Source organism: Ictalurus punctatus, chromosome 5 (assembly GCF_001660625.3).
Source record: "Ictalurus punctatus breed USDA103 chromosome 5, Coco_2.0, whole genome shotgun sequence".
NCBI lineage: Eukaryota > Metazoa > Chordata > Actinopteri > Siluriformes > Ictaluridae > Ictalurus > Ictalurus punctatus.
Window position 1 is genome coordinate 4132318 of NC_030420.2, and position 17328 is coordinate 4149645.

A 17328-nucleotide genomic window follows, 5' to 3' on the forward strand; every position below is an offset into this window, starting at 1 on the left:
TATTCAGCAGAAATGAATTTAAAGGCGAAAGCAATTTCAGGCTACAAGTCTGGGGGAAAGACGAGCGCGACGGGATGTTGTTCTTGGCTGTTCTTTCTATCCTGCCTCATTGGGCCATTATGAACAATATCCTGAAGCTAAAGCTTTTTATGCTAATTTCCGGCACAAGTTTGAGGTACACAGGAGGAAATCAACTTAATGAACAAATGCCTGGGCTTGGGCTCCTTTAATTACTGTGTGTGTGACTATTAGCCTGCACAAGTACACATTAATTAGAAGCCTTGTTGTAGACTTTCATAACTGCTTTGGTGTTATTATGAGAATATGTCAGGACACCCTGCGCAAGCTGAATGCCTGAAACGTCTTTGGCTTTAAGTGTCTAATGTTTCAAGTGGCATACACTTATGTTATATTCTTTTGGATAGGAAATCTCGCCATAATGCACACAGGGTACAGGATTTTTTCTTTCTCTGTAACTAACAGGATCCCAGATGGTTTATAAAGAGAAAGAAATTTTGCTGGTTATAAATGAATAACTAGCATGTTTGCCTCGCACCTTCGGGGCCGGGAGTTCGAATCCCGCCTCCACACTATGTCCATGGAGTTTGCATGTTCTCCCCGTGCTTCGGGGGTTTCCTCCTTCAGTCCAAAGACATGCGCTGTAGGATGATTGGCATTTCCAAATTGTGCGCGATTGTGCCCTGCGATGGACTGGCACCCCATCCAGGGTGTCCCCCGTATCCAGGGTGTTATATAGTATGGGGGAAGGGGGGATCTCATCAACCATCACTAGTGTGTAGCATCCACCTGGATGATGCGCCGGCAGCCATAGTGCGCCAGAACGCCCACCACACACCAGATATTAGTGGAGAGGAGAGTGATGTAGCCAATTCAGAGATGGAGATTATTAGATAGAGAAGGGCCAATGAGAGAATTTCGCCAGGACACCGGGGTTATACCCCTACTACTGTGTATTTCAATCCTAGATAGTAGTAGCATTCAACTGCAGTCTTGTCTTTTCTGCTTGTGTTTTGCCTAGTCTTCACACACACACACACACACACACACACACACACACACACACACACACACACACACACAAATCTGGAGTTTCTTCCTTTATATATATTTATAAGGATGAGATGATGGTAAAGTTACCGTTCTTTGTGGACTGAGATGAGAAGCAACAGATGGCCAATTTAGATACTGGTACATTTTTTAAAAACACATAATGATCCCATTATAAAACAGAGGAGAAGAAGATGGCAAACATTCAGGTGAACACCTTCTGTCAGCGTTCCTTGCTGTTAAACTTTAATATATTTCCCGAAACGCCACTATAATTTCAGACATTACAACCTTTGTAAAGGATTCTGTGTGCCTGAGTGTGAAACTGTGTGCAACGTATTGCATGTCAGTGCAGCACCGTGGAGGCACCGTTGCCTTCCCATCAGACGGCTGCTAAAAATAGTTAAATCCCTCCTCTCCTCCCTTCCTCTCTCTCCTTCACCCCCTTCCCCTCGCCCCCCCCCCCCCCCCCTTCCTTTTTCCGTCCTTCACAGCTAATATGGATCATGTCCTCCTTGTTTTTGCCCTCTTGTCTCACTTGGTATTCAATTTGGTGTAAATTCATTGTGCTTTAATCTTTCTGAGGAGCATTTATTTACGTGCCTCAGTGGAGGGCTCGTAGCCACTCACCATGCTTCATTCATAAGCAGTGGAGCTCCAGTTGCGTGACTAAAATCAGATCTGTCAATCAACGTTTCAATTACTGTATGGCATGAGTAATTAAGGAATTTGTTGTGTGCACTTAGCATAAAAAAAAATTAAAAAAAACTTTGTTTTTTGTGAGCCGTTGTTTATCGTGAGGCTAAGCTGCACCTTCACAGCTCTGAAATGTTTGGATTATAAATGGACGCTTATAAATGCAAGCCTCGGTTTTAACTCAGTCATTTTAGCACATATTTAGCCAAACATGACACAAAATGGTGATAAACCAAAAAAGGATGTTGTTCATTTAAAATGGCATGATTCGCGTTTAACGAACATCATTCAGCTTTTTGTTTAGATGTTATTGTTTATGAATGAGAAGCAAGTGCAGAAATTTTTATTGGTGATGAAATGTACACAATAGAACCAATAAGTATGTGGACACTTAACCATTACACCCATATGCGCCTATTTCAAAACCTTGGGCATTAACACGGAGTTGGTCCCCCTTTTGCTGTTATAATAACCTCCACTCTTCTGGGAAGACTTTCCACTAGATTTTGGAGCGTGGCTATGGGGATTTGCCTGTTCAGCCACAAGAGCATTGATTACCTTTGGAAATTTCTGCAACCCCAAAACCCAGAGAACAGCAAACTAGCTGAATTTCATGTTGATTCAGAATGCAGCAGCACGCCTCGTCTTCAACCAGCCCAAAAGGACGCATGTCACACCCCTCTTCATCTCCCTCCACTGGCTTCCTGTAGCCGCCCGTATCAAATTCAAGGCCTTGATGCTCACGTACAAGACCTTGTTTGGAACAGCTCCCTCCTACCTCAACTCTCTCCTGAAGGCTTACCTTCCCTCACGCAATCTGCGATCGATTAACGACCGACGCTTAGTAGTGCCTACTCAGCGTGGCTCAAGGTGCCTTTCCAGAACCTTCACACTAACTGTCCCTCAGTGGTGGAATGAACTTCTAACCTCAATCCAGACCGCAGAATCTCTCACCATCTTTAAAAAACAGCTAAAGACCCACCTCTTCCGTGAACACCTAACCAACCCCTAAAACGCCAACCCCACATTATTCTTCTATATAATAAAAATACATTTTAAATAAATAAATAAATAAATAAATAAATAAAAAACTTGCTCTGGCTCTTACACCTCTACTCTGTGCACTTCTAGAGCTCAATTAATAAATCTTGCACGGTAGCACTACTTGTATTGTTCTCCGCTTGATATATCGCTTTGCTTGTATTTCTACGTTTCTAAGTTGCTTTGGATAAAAGCGTCTGCTTAATGAATAAATGTAAATGAAACATAAGTGCATCAATATACAATATTGCTTGAGACACATTTGCTCATAGAAGGGTCTTCTTCATTTTTTAGATTAATAATTAATAATTTTAGAATAATAATGAAGGCATTACCAAGTAAGGAATACAATATGACAGATTGTACTGCTATAGGAAAATAATTACCATCCTAATCTTGATTAATTTTCAACAGTGTAATTAAAGCATTATGTCATACTTCTTATTCACTTATAGTTTTATATATATATATATATATATATATATATATATATATATATATATATATATATATATATATATATATATATATATATATATATATATATATATATATATATATATATATATATATATATATATATATATATATATATATATATAACATTCGTTCACTCTTACCAGCTTCTCTTTTTCTCTCTTTTGAAGGTAATAAGACAGAAAATGCAGCTTGTCTTGCCCTGGCATTATTATGCTGTCTAAGGGTCAAGATCAGAGCTGTTGAGAGCAGAAGGCTCTGATTCAAAAAACCCTACTCAATTCAATTCAGTTTTAGGTGTATAGCACTTTCAGCAATATATACTGTCACAAAGCAGCTTTACAGAAATCTGGATGTAGATTTAGATCTCTAATGAACAAGCCAGTGGCAACAGAGGCTAGGAAAACCTCCCCGATAAAACATGACAAAGAAACTTTCAGAGGAACCCAACTTCTTCTGGATGATAGATGGATTATAGATCATTACAGTATACAGGTGTAGTACTGTAAAGACAAACAGCACTAAATGTGTTGAAAGGATGTTCGGTATGGTCAGATGATGAGTCGTAAGATGAGCACTGATACGGTTTCTTCTCTTCCTCCTTCCAAAATTACAAGTGCTAAAACAAATGATCAGCTTCTGCAGCAACACATAAATTTCAAAACATGTCTGGGAGTTTACTTCTACTTTTATGAATTCTTAAAGGCTACACCAATGAGGTGTTGTATAAAAGGCCTCGGTAATGTATTTTTTTTTTGTTACCCGTCTGTTATGGACCCCTAGGTTGCAATTTTTGTGTACATAAAATTGACGTATCAGGAAGAAGATGAACAGAGTAGAAGGACCAAGGTTGGGAACCTGTACACCTGTACCACTCCATTAGATCAGCACTCATGGGTCCTATCTCTCAAAAAGAATTGTACTGGATAACTTTGTGTGAACAGTCCAACTAGATCAGTGCTTGGGCCCCTCTCTTACTGTACTTTTAAAGTCAGATCAGTGCTTGGGCCCCTCTCTTACTGTACTGTCAAAGTCAGATCAGTGCTTGGGCCCCTCTCTTACTGTACTGCCAAATTCAGATCAGTGCTTGGGCCCCTCTCTTACTGTACTGCCAAATTCAGATCAGTGCTTGGCCCCCTCTCTTACTGTACTGTCAAATTCAGATCAGTGCTTGGCCCCCTCTCTTACTGTACTGCCAAATTCAGATCAGTGCTTGGCCGCCTCTCTTACTGTACTGTTAAAGTCAGATCAGTGCTTGGGCCCCTCTCTTACTGTACTGCCAAATTCAGATCAGTGCTTGGCCCCCTCTCTTACTGTACTGTTAAAGTCAGATCAGTGCTTGGGCCCCTCTCTTACTGTACTGCCAAATTCAGATCAGTGCTTGGCCGCCTCTCTTACTGTACTGTTAAAGTCAGATCAGTGCTTGGGCCCCTCTCTTACTGTACTGCCAAATTCAGATCAGTGCTTGGCCGCCTCTCTTACTGTACTGTTAAATTCAGATCAGTGCTTGGGCCACTCTCTTACTGTACTGTCAAATTCAGATCAGTGCTTGGTCTCCCTCCTTCTCTCATGGGACACCACATTGTGATTGAACAGTCCTCCAGTCTCTCCATTTCTCTTATGACCTCTGTCCCAACAAAATTCAGCTCTTTTGAAATCGCCGTCTCAAAGTCCTTTTCCAGTAAGTCTCTCAGTTCAACACAATATCTCCATCAAGCTTGACTCATTATCACCACTACATCACGGTCCACCAGCACCAATCGATGGCTAGTTTGACTTTGCAGACCACATCACATTGATTTTGTCCACACGACGTCAGATCAGACTATATCTGTCAGAATATGCAGAGCAACTGGGTCACTCCATGAAAACCTCAGCCATTCAAATGTATATAAATCACTGGCAATAAAATGAAACATTGCAGTGAATATAGATAAATATCATGATTAATGTAAGGTGTTACACCTTGAGATAAACATAATATAATTTCAGTGTTGTCCTGTTCCTATTACTGTAAAAACATAATGCCTTTCTAAATTCTCCCATTAATTAGTGACCAAAAATTGTGACATTCCTTACCATACATAAGAAAGTAATTAGTTTGTGCTTTAATTCCTAACCTTTCCTGTAATAAAAGTCTTCCTATTTTAGTACAGAGGCTATTTAATAGTTATCTATCGGGATGGTTGTTAGGGGTCATTTCACAGCCCATTTTGGGTGTAATAAAAAACAAGGTTTCCATTAGTAACAACAATATTTCTCTGTCAGTCAGCACAATTTATGGTATATATATAAAAAAAAAAAAAGCAGAGGAAAATAACCAGAACTTAAGATGATAGATAAAATCAACATTTTTAAAGTTTGTAGTTTTATCGTGTCCTGTTTTGGGAGTGTTCTGCTCGAAACAGCCTTATTCCCAAGCTTCGAATTTCCAACCAGACCCCACATTCAGGCATGATGTGTATCACCTGAGAGTACATCCGCACGTCCTTTCAATAATCATTCAACGCAGGCCTTTTGACAATCTGTAATTGTTCGTGTCCAGGTAAGTTACACCATGTTATACTCACAACGTTTCACGCAGGGTATAGTGAAGTCACTCGATTAATATATATCGCAACTACAATAACTGATATGGTCTTACCTTAACTTTCCTAGTGAAAGTTAATGAATCCTTCTTTGTGATTGGATTAAAAAATAGACTAAAGAGTCTTCTTGAAATATTCAAGTTAACAGATCTGTAGAATGGTCCAAATTGTTGATCATTTTCAAACTTGTGTTAAAATTCATTGTTAAGGGGGTATGGTGACTTAGTGGTGAGCATGTTTGCCTCACATCTCCGGGGTTGGGGGTTCGATTCCCGTCTCCGCACTGGGGTTTCCTCCAAGTGCTCCGGTTTCCTCCCCAGTCCAATGACATGTGTTGAAGGCTGATTGGCATCTCTAAATTGACAGTATAGTATGTGAGTGTGTGTGCGATTGTGCCCTGTGATGGATTGCAACCCTGTCCTGGGTGTCCCAAGTGGCCCAAATCCCCTGGGATAGGCTCCAGGCTTCCCTGCAAACCCTATGTAGGAGAAGTGGTATGGAAAATGGATGGAAATTCATTGTTATTTTCATGTGCAATACAGTAAATGTGATGCCTCATAACTCATGTTTGAGTGGAGATGTTATTTTTGACCCGTATGCCATTATGTTTTACGGTAAAGTCAGCGTGAAGGTGGGATTTTACCCTCATGTCACAGTTTGGCTGCGGTTTTCATGGAGTGACCCAATTCATCGTCCAGGCTCTCGCCATCTCAAAGCATGAGAACTGTGACTCTACCTTCTGGCACCACTGAACCAGTGCACAGGGTATCCACAGCAATGATAGCTTCCTTTCATAGACTAATGTGTTTTTAAACACTTCACGTGTTTCATATTTTTTCCACATGTGACTTTTTCCACCTGATTTATTTTTCACTTGGGATTTATTTTTACACATGAAAATCTTTATTTTCAAACATTTTTATATGATTTGTTTACTTGCATTTGATTCATTTTCACGTGACTTACGTAAACACAATTCGATTATTTTCACATGTTCACGTTCCACATGTAATTGTATTTATTTACCCGATGTCACGTATGTTTCATTTGGCTCACAGGGCGTAGCATGTTGATAAGCACGTTCACATTCATGTATCACGTATTGTGTGGGGGAAAAACAAACAAACATATGATCATGTGAAATGTATGTGATTTTTCTATAAGGAGTGGGCTTCTGGCTCAGCTTTTTGCTTCCCTCCTAGACAATTTATTTCTAGGGTCTTTAGGGTCTTCTTTGGCCAAATTGTCTACTCTGAGCCCTTGAAGCCATCCCATTGTTCCTTTATTGCTACCCTGTGCCAGTCGATAATCCAAAAAGTCTGTGGATGTCACGCCCCTCTCTTTATCTCCAGCCTCCACTGGCTTCATGGAGTTCTTTATACTTGAAAATTGAGTAACCAAAAGCACTTCACCTATTTATTTCCCCTCATGATCAGTACAGTCTGGGAATTGTACCTGGTGATACCACCTGGTAGTACTAAGAATAAAACTGGACTCTTTTGTGGTTCTGAAATGGTGGAACAACCTGCCTGACTTAAACTGTTCTGTAGAGCTCTAGAGCATTTAAAATCAGATGTATGAAAGTATTTCCGTGGATACCTGTGGATCAGGCATGCCTCTGTGTGTGAGAAAAAGAGAAAAAAGCAAACTTGTTTTGTCTTCGGAGACCGGTCTCTCTCTCTCTCTCTCTCTCTCTCTCTCTCTCTCTCTCTCTCTCTCTTTTTTAGGTGGATTATTTTTCTCCTTATAGTGCGTTCGCTCTCTCCTCCAATCAAAACCCCGTTTCTCTCAACTCAACTCATTCCTTTCTCACTGTAATAGTACGCAATCGAGACCCAAAGTTTTGAAAGAAGACGTGAATGCGCAGTGGATGAATGAGAGGAGAACTCTTCTTACCTGCTGGAGGAGTTGCTTGCTTTGTAGTAATCTCCCCCACAAGATCTCTCTAAAAGAAAGGAATATTTTAATCTTTAAGAAGATGATCTTCACACAATCCTGTCTCGAAACAAACACTTTTTAACACCCAGAACCTGGAGATCTTTTTTCCCCCCACCCACTCTCGTTCTTCTTCCTTTTCCTCTCCTCTGTGTTGTGATTCCCGTCTTTCGTTCTGTCTTCGGTCGTCCAAGCAACTGCTTTGTGGCGTGTAAGAATGTGCTCCTGAAGCTGTGTGTGTGTGTGTGTGTGTGTGTGTGTGTGTGTGTGTGTGCATGCTCTCTCTCTCTCTTTCTCTCTCTCCCTCAGTTCCTCTTTATGTCTCTCACTGGTTTGTTCAAGCTCCCATCCATGCATCCAGACTCCCTGCAGCTGACAGGAGGAGAGAGGAAACACACACACACGGTCCAAACACAGGAGGAGGACGAATCCGTTCATCAAGGTTACGCACCTCGGTAAAGAAGCTGAATCTTCCATATTTCACTGACATTTGCTTGAAAAATTGTGACCAGCTTTAAGCTTTTACAAATGGAATTGGTTGGTCCCCCCTCCTTTATATATAATGATGGTTTAGTCGAAATAGAGAGAGAGAGAGAGAGAGAGAGAGTGGGGGGGGGGGGGGGGTGGAGAGAGAGAGGGGGGAGAGAAGGGGGTTTCGGTGATAGCTGAACTGGAATAGGCTGACTGGAAATAAAAAAAAATAATAATAATGAGACTTGTTAATCTTAATAAGAAAATTGTTGGCACAGGATGGTAATTCGAAACGTAGTGTAAAATTAGGATTGTGCTACTGCAAAAAATAAATTACAATTAGATTACGCAACGCTGATACAAAATTAGGATGTAATAATCTCACCAAAAAAAAATTCAAAACTCCATTACCCTGTTACTGCCACACACACACACACACACACACATCCACACATCCACACATCCGCACACACACACACACACACACCAAATCCATCATGATGCTAAATGGCAGTCTCTCGGATAAGGCTGACATTTAGATCCCTGCTGGCTTTTTCAATTAAAGAGACTGACATTATGTACAAGAGGAGGACTGCAGAGGCTGTCAGCCTTACACACACACACACACACACACACACACTCTTTTGCTCTCATACACAGACTCATACCATAACACACCAAGTCCCCAACAGACTTAAACCCCTCTAATAGCCTCACTACTTAAATTTAACCTTGGCATTAAGTGAGTAATTGGGTTTCTTTGGTTAAGCTGAAGGTCTGAATATAACTGCCTCTGTGGGTGGTTATATCATCAGTATACCCAATGCAGAAACAGTCATTTGTCTTTCATGCCAGTTTACTTTTAGTTAATATTAAAGTTAATGGTATTTATGTTAGTGTATTTTAGCTTTAAGAACCTGATTGTATGCTATGCTGTCTAGTTGAATTGTTTTGTACTGTTTACTATAACAGTTCCTCAGCGGTAACCCAGTGATGAACCCAGACTTCCAGAGAGTCGCTCTTGGGTACCACTCTGTGAGTACTTTACCTTTACCCTTAACCTTCATGTGTTGGACTTTGCGCTTGGATTGCATTCTACCTCACTTATAAATGCCAGGCCGAAGGAGACGACTGAGTCAGATATTGAAGGTATTGGAGAATTATTATATGTTGTAGAATTCAGTAATTATTTATGTGTTCCTGATTCCGAGCATTGGTAGTGCCTACAGTATGCCTTTCAGAATGACTGAGAGTATACAAACGTGAGGAGCTAAGGAACTCTTTTGGGGTATAAATAAAAGCTAAAAAGGATTTATGTAACCTGAGCGAAAACATTTCAAACCACAACCTACCTGCGGGACATCAGGAGGACTCCTGTTTGGGCCATGGTGTAGACCTGATGTTTTTGGATCATGTTGTAGACCTGACTGACTCTTGGGGTTTGGGCCAGAGGGTAAACCTGATGTGTTTGGATCATGGTGTAGACCTGACTGACTCCTGGGGTTTGGGTCATGGTGTAGACCCAACTGGCTATGATGTAGATCTGACTGGCTCCTAGTTTTTGAGCCATGGTTCAGACCAGTCTGGATCTTCATGTTTAGGTCATTGGGTAGACTGTTCTTACTCTTGGTGTTGCAGTCATTGTGTAGACCTGACTGGCTCATGGTGATCAGGCCATATTATAGACCTGACTGGCTAATGCTGATCACGCCATAGTATAGACCTGACTGGCTCATGGTGATCAGGCCATAGTTTAGACCTGACTGGCTAATGCTGATCAGGCCATAATATAGACCTGACTGGCTAATGCTGATCAGGCCATAGTATAGACCTGACTGGCTCATGCTGATCACGCCATAGTATAGACCTGACTGGCTAATGCTGATCAGGCCATATTATAGACCTGACTGGCTCATGCTGATCAGGCCATAATATAGACCTGACTGGCTAATGCTGATCACGCCATATTATAGACCTGACTGGCTCATGCTGATCAGGCCATAGTGTAGACCTGACTGGCACCTGGTTGTAAATTTGGTGCTCCTAGGCATAATTCTAAAAATTGCTGAAGTCAGAGATTTAGTGGAAAATAAAAGCTAGAGTGGCAGCACATAAAAACACTATTAGGACTGGTAATGTCCAATATCCTGTGGCACTGCTTTATAAGGAAGCAAATTATGGAAGTGAAAAACTCGCTGAAAGTATTTGTAACAGAACACACACCAAGATTGTTCAGAGGTAGTGATATATTAGTTAAACAATTTGGATTTTTAGATTTTCATTTATTTCATATCCATGTCTAAATAAGGGAAGTGATTTCCCTCTTTTTTTTTTAATTGTTTTTTTGTTTGTTTTTTTTTGTTTTTGTTTTTACATTTTTTTTTTTATTGTGATTTTCTGTCTTGGTTACCCGGTTTCCTCTTCATGCCAGAATTCTTTTTTAGTAGAATTCTTTTTTAATTCTTTTTTCACTTTAGTTTATGTTGCTACAATTTCTTTTTTAAAATCTTCAATAAGTTAGAATTTTTTACCATTGACTCTTTTATCAGGTGTTAGTCACAAAACAGCTCCTTACCCACTGATGAAAGCTTGTTTACGTCCAGTTTAATATCGTCTTTTTTAGAATTATACCCTACAAGACTTCCTTGGATGTTTGATTTTTTCCCCCCTATTAAAAACTGTGAGATCCCCTATCCACTGATAATCAATGGTAGTAATTATTTACTACTGCAATTCACTGCAGCTCCTTGTGTAACTGAGTAAATAACCAAAGAAATCCATAATGGATGAAATTTTCAGATGAATAAGTTTTAACCAGCGAGAGGATGAGTTAGTGAGTCATACTTGAGTCAACTGGGACACAGTATGGGTACGGAATAATTAAAGGAAAGGAAAGGAAAGGAAAGGAAAGATACTGAACGAACCTTGAGTGGTCACGTTTTGCAGAAGAGAACTACAATTTTTTATGTGTCGTAATCGATGTATGACTCCAGCAGGGGATTCTAAAACAGACATATTCTTATAATTTGGTTTCGTCTATGTGTAGATGTGAGTTCGCTCTTGTTGATGCGATGCCCTTTCACAGAGGAGAGGAACTGCCTAATAAAAATGGAAGAAATGGTGCCAATCAATGTTAATCCAGGAAGCTGAGAGATATTCATATTGATTGATGTGTAAAAAAAAACAAAAAAAAAAAAAACAACCAAAGACTGCGAGGCCCAGAAACACAGATATTAGCCGTAGTAAAGGGAGCTAATATAAAAATGTAATTTATATTCCGCTACTGATTTTCATCCAGCTCCTGACATCAATAAACAAGTTGTTGTTTACTGTTAGAGCAGGCAGAAAAGCAGCGCACTATACTTAGTGGTGTTGGGCCAATAAGTAAAAGCTGAGCTGCTGCAGAAGAAGCATACTTTCGCTGTAATGTTGTGCTACATATACCACACATCTACAGTAAATCTGTCCCATATCCCAATATACCTAATTCACTTCATCAGCAATTTCAATTCAAGCCCTTGATGAGGTGAATGAAGTCCCTCATCAAGGGAAAGAGAAGGGAAAGGAACATTAAGTTGTGCAAAAGCTTGGCCCTTCAAATTATGAATAATGACATGCAGGCGACTCTGTAATTTGATTATTCAGGATGGTCTCTTGAGTGTTTCTGCACTGGCAGTAACAACCACATTTATTTGCCAGCATGTGTCATGTACATGGATTTTATCTTGGCACATTTGGAGCGGTTTATCAGTAGGGAGATAACCTATCTCGAGACGTACTGACATGACATGATTGAGGAGAATGTAAGTGCACTCGAAGCGTTTAGTGGCAAGTTTGATCGGATATAAACCAGCTCATGAAAACAGTTACCTGAACACGTTTAATCACGGATTTTTGCGATTAACTCTATAATTGTGCATGGCATGTAAATGAAAATATCTAATGCTTTATGGCACTGTATGTAGTTCTCTTAAAGGACTGATACGTATGTAACTCTTGCCACTAAAAAGCTGTTTAGTACTTGAATTACCCCCATGGTCAAATTTCCTTCCTTTTTACATTTACATTTTATTCATTTAGCAGACGCTTGTATCCAAAGAAATACAAGCAAAGCGATATATGTACTTCTATACAAGATTTGAATTGAGTTCTAGGGAAGCAAAATGCACAGAGAACAAACTAGCATTTAATGAGCATGACTTGAGTTCAACAGAAGGTGGACATATTACACGTGCAGGAATCCAGAAATGCCTTTCCTGCTATCCGTCTGTACCTAGCTCTACCTGGCCTGTAAGATAAATTCATCCCTTCATTTTCCTGGAGAAGAATTCTCTATCGCCAGCCTCCGATTCCAGCTCCTCCTGGTGGATCCTGAGAGGTTTCCAAGCCATCTGTAGGATATAATCTCTTTAGCAAGTCCTGGGTCTACCCGAGAGCCTGCATCCAGTGGGATACCCGTATACCATGAGCTGTTCAGAGGGCATCCTATTGGGTTGCCCAAACCTCCTCAGCCGGCTCCTCTTATTTCTCTACTCCGAGGCTCCCCTGGACTGTCAGGCTCCTCACCCTATCAGCAAGATTAAGCCCAGGAACCCTGTGAAGGAACCTCGTTTCCTCCTCCTGTATTTGTGTACAGGTATTCTTTTGTTTATTACCACAACTCATGACCATAGTTAAGTTGAATCTTAAGGTATTATAAAACTAATGTTTACACTGGTGTTTCACCATACAAAATTCAACATAGGAAGACCTTGATGCATCAACGTTTCCGTGACCCTGTGAATGGTACTTATACGGCACCTTTTAACCTTAGCGGTTCTACAAAGCGCTTTACACGGTTTCTCATTCACACCCACACGCACGCAACTTGGGGTTCAGTGTCTTGCCCAAGGACACTTCTGCATGTGGACATGTGGAATCGTTGTTGAATCATCAACCCTGCGATTAGTGGAAAACCTGCTCTACTACCTGCGCCTTTCATGAATGGATGGATTCTGTATGAATGGTCACATGACCTCAGTTTTCCATCATATACTGTGCAACAACTTTGTGAACGAGGTGGCTTTCAAAAACTCTAAGAAGGTCGAAGTGTACATGTTTAAGTAGCCCATAGTCGATGAAGTACTTCTCGCAGAAAACCTTGGCTACAGTTGCAGCCTTCTGATCCTTTGTAAGGAAAGCATGCATATGCTTGAAATAGTGATCTCTAATATCCAGGACATTGCATGTATTACTGGAGCTATCGATGATGTACCTTGGCTACAGTTACAGTGTTTTGATCCTGAGGATAGCTTGCTAGTCTGCTGCAAATTTATTTACCTCTGTTTTGGTTTCTGGGTTACCTTCACAAAAATCTCTGTGAAATCCTGTACAGACTGATTAAGGCCATGTCCAATCTAAAATGGAACTGAAATAGAAGACTCAATATGCTGTCACTGCTGGATGTTGAGTCAGAGCTTGTTATCGAGTTGTACTTTGATGGGTTTGCGAGGTGAAAAGAAAGAAATAACCCAGTCTGCCTTCTTTATAATCACAGAAGCTACTCAACTATTCAGTGGATGTGGAATGTGTGTGTGTGTGTGTGTGTTGGGGTGAGTGGTCACCCACCTTCCTCTTGACATCTCAGGGAAGGTTTATCTCGTCACATTTGCCTCTGGCTTGTGCATTAGGCATCTATATCTATGTCTGGAAATCTGTCAAGCTGCTCTGTGACAATGTCTACTGTTAAAAGCGAGCTGAACAGTGTGGAATTGAACTGAATTGAGTACTTTGAAAGTATCTAAAACCTTGGACAGAACTGTGTCTGGGGAGGACGCATTACATAACTCGGTAGCATTATCAAGTGCAACACCTTTCACATTACAATGAGCGATAATCTCATTTACATCCATATTGCACAAGCGACTCTAAGCTGCGCATATTTGAATGAGAAAAGAACACACACACACACACACACACACACACACACACACACACACACACACTGAGCATTACAGAAACTTTTAGAGAGCACAATGATAAAAGACAAAGATAAAAAGCATTGCTTACTCTTTTAACATCTGACTACTTCCTGTCTTAGGAGCCAGTACCACTTATATTTTTTTTATAAGCGTTCGTGCCAAAGGCTTGTGTTTTGAAGTGTTTATAGTATTAGCCATCTCTGTGCTGTGTCCTTGCGGGAAAGACGTCTTTGATGACAGAGCACCTCTCTGCCAGAGATTCAAAGCTGTTGGCAAGGTTTTTTATCATGTCAATCATTCTGCATCTCTCAGCCAGAGAAGCCAAGCTTCGTACAGCTTAGGATTGCTGGTCTGAGTGCTGCTAAACCTCCCGAAGTGCCCCAGGTAAAAGATCCTGACACAACAAGCCATCAGATACCACTGGGTTTCGCCAGCAGCGTCACCTCTCTTAGGCAGTCGAGCTTGTTAATTAGCACTGAACACCAATGGAAGTACCCTTACAGAAAAATTTCATGATATGATTAAGTGAGTAGCGTGTCATTAGTGCATTTCAACTCAGTGGATATGTGAATAAATGAATCATGTGAACAAAAAATTGCTTGTAAAAAATAAATGAATCATATGTTGTTGTTGTTTTTAATGACATGAAAAAATCATTGTGGGGGGAAAAAAAATTAACCATGTGAAAGAATCATATGGAAGTAAACGAATCGAGAAAAAAGAATCACATCTGAAAAGAAATGAATCATTTGAAAATAACTGGACCTTGTAAAAAGAATGACGTGAACAATGTACGCTGCCTTTAAAATCCCATGAAAATGAATGGATTATATGAAACAAATTGGCATGAAAATAAACAGATCATTTGAAGAAGAAAAAAAAATCAAATGAAGTGGCTATAAACTTCTCTGATTCGCTTCTCTGGAGTTCTCTGATTGGCTGTTCACGCTTTGTAGCTGAAGGTATCTTTAATTAAATGTGTCTGTGAAATATATCTATAATAACATGACAAATTTACTGTAAATAAAGCCGTCAGTATTTCTGTTTTTGTCTAATCACAGGAAAAAAGAAACCGACTGCACGTTGTGAATCATTTCTGAATCAGGTTCCTCCAGCGATCGTCTTGTTTACAGTCACGCAGCAGCGCCGTTCGTTTCATAGACGCGGCAACAGCAGATATTCATTTTCATTAAGGCGTCTCATTAAATACCAAAACACGATCCTGAATCTCATCAGGTGCCAGACGCTAATTTGATTTCTACTAAGAACAACATTGAATCTTTTTCGGTTTAATGTATAGCACAAGCTGGGATCGTTGGAAATGGTGCAATTGGAAATAAAGTCTTTTTTCTGCTATCATTAAATCAGTTTATCCAATTTCAGCGTGTATTCATTAAGAAGAACAAATTCAACGTAAGGATGAGTGAAACTCATTTCTTTACCATGCACACACAAGCTAAATGTTTTCCAGGCCAAATATATACTATAAGTCGAGTATATAACTGTGTATTGGCTGCCAGGTCCAGAACGACTCCTGGACAGAAATCATGCAATAATCTTCCGGGTGTTAGAACCAGCACCAGCTCCCTTATCGTAATTCCTGAAGGCTCACTTCGGTGACAGCCACATATTTGTTATGTGAGGAGTAATTACTTTTCTATGGAGGCTGCCTGCACTAGCTGATGGTGTGTAATTCAAAAGTGATAAATCATCACCGTCTAGCCAGGCAGACAGGCGCATAAGGTGTTCTGTGTCAGAAAAAAAAAACCAAAAACAAACGATTGCGATATTGTACAGAAATTAGTATCACTCATTCAGTTTGAACAAATGTATTATACATCCAGTTGTATGTTTGGAATTGAGGGCGTTGTGACTTCCGCATTGTATTGACCTAGAGATCATGACCCATGGCTCTACCAGTCCCCAATGATAGGCTCCAGGCTTGCCACGACCCTGTGTAGGATAAACGGTACACAAAATGGATGGATGGATAAAGGTTCATGAATAAAAATTTGCTTCAAAGACAAACGTCATTAGAGAAGTTCATGCCTGTGTGCAAATTCTGAATCTGAACGTATCTGAACATTCAAAAGTTACGAGTATTATTGAGGATCTCGCTGTATTTGGGAATTTTTCCGAAAAATTAAGCTGGTCGAGAAAATGCCAAGAGTGTGGAATAATGTTAATAATTTCAAATATCACACGATAAAACATCGCGTTTTGATTTGCTTCACAATTTTTCTGGTCATATTTGCATAGGTGTTATTTTATAGTGTCTTCTCAAATACCAAAAAAAAACCAAAAAGAAGTAAAAATGATGAAAAAGAGTGAGATTCCTCTAAACCTTTGACTGGGAGTGTATATCACTATAGTAACCGTGCTAAAGCTGTACATTAACGTTCCCCTTAACTGGCCTTATTTAACTCAGGAGTTAACATATGTAAACCATGAACTCCAGCATTAATACACCCTCAGTATTATATTGTTCACACCATCAGTGAGTGAAACGAAGCCTGGAGAAATTCAGAACTGCATTTCTCTACAGGCTGAAGAGAAAGTTTTTACAGTGCAGGAAGTTCAGGAAGTTCTCAGTATGCTGTTATTTTTATTTTTCTAATTTATGTGAACTTATTTTCGTCGTGGGTTGAATAAAGATCGGTCAATGCAGTTGCATTTCATTAACATTTCAACAAATGTCAAATAATACATTTTAACTTACTTCATGGCCGCCGGAGCATCAGGGGTGAGCTGGCATCTGACCCGGAACTTTCCAAACGACTGGGGCGGTGACCAGCACTTCAGGCAATAATAGACAGATCTGACTCGGTTGAAAAACCAATCAAAACTTGCAGCTCAGCTGCAGGGTGGAATATTTCTCCCAAAGGGGCTCTCCTATAAGCTGTAAAAGGTTAAGTATGCTTTCAGACCATGGCTACATATAGAACCAATAGCAAAATACATAGTCTGTATGTTTTTATAGACAAATGACAGATGTACCTCTTCTATTAGACAAAAAAGTAGAGGTGCCACCCTTGATATTATACATACGTTATTCACAAAATAACGTATAAATAAACAAAATAAACAAATTT

General features: G+C 40.1%; 1 protein-coding gene across 1 annotated transcript in view; it reads right to left on the minus strand.

Annotated features, from left to right (window-relative positions):
- disp3 (dispatched RND transporter family member 3) overlaps positions 1–8272 on the minus strand; it is a 44906-nt gene extending 36634 nt beyond the window's left edge. Inside the window, exon 1 of the mRNA XM_047155420.2 lies at positions 7767–8272. The gene's annotated coding sequence lies outside the window, so the exon portion shown is untranslated. The remainder of the gene's footprint in view (positions 1–7766) is intronic.
- Positions 8273–17328: the final 9056 nt, after the last annotated feature.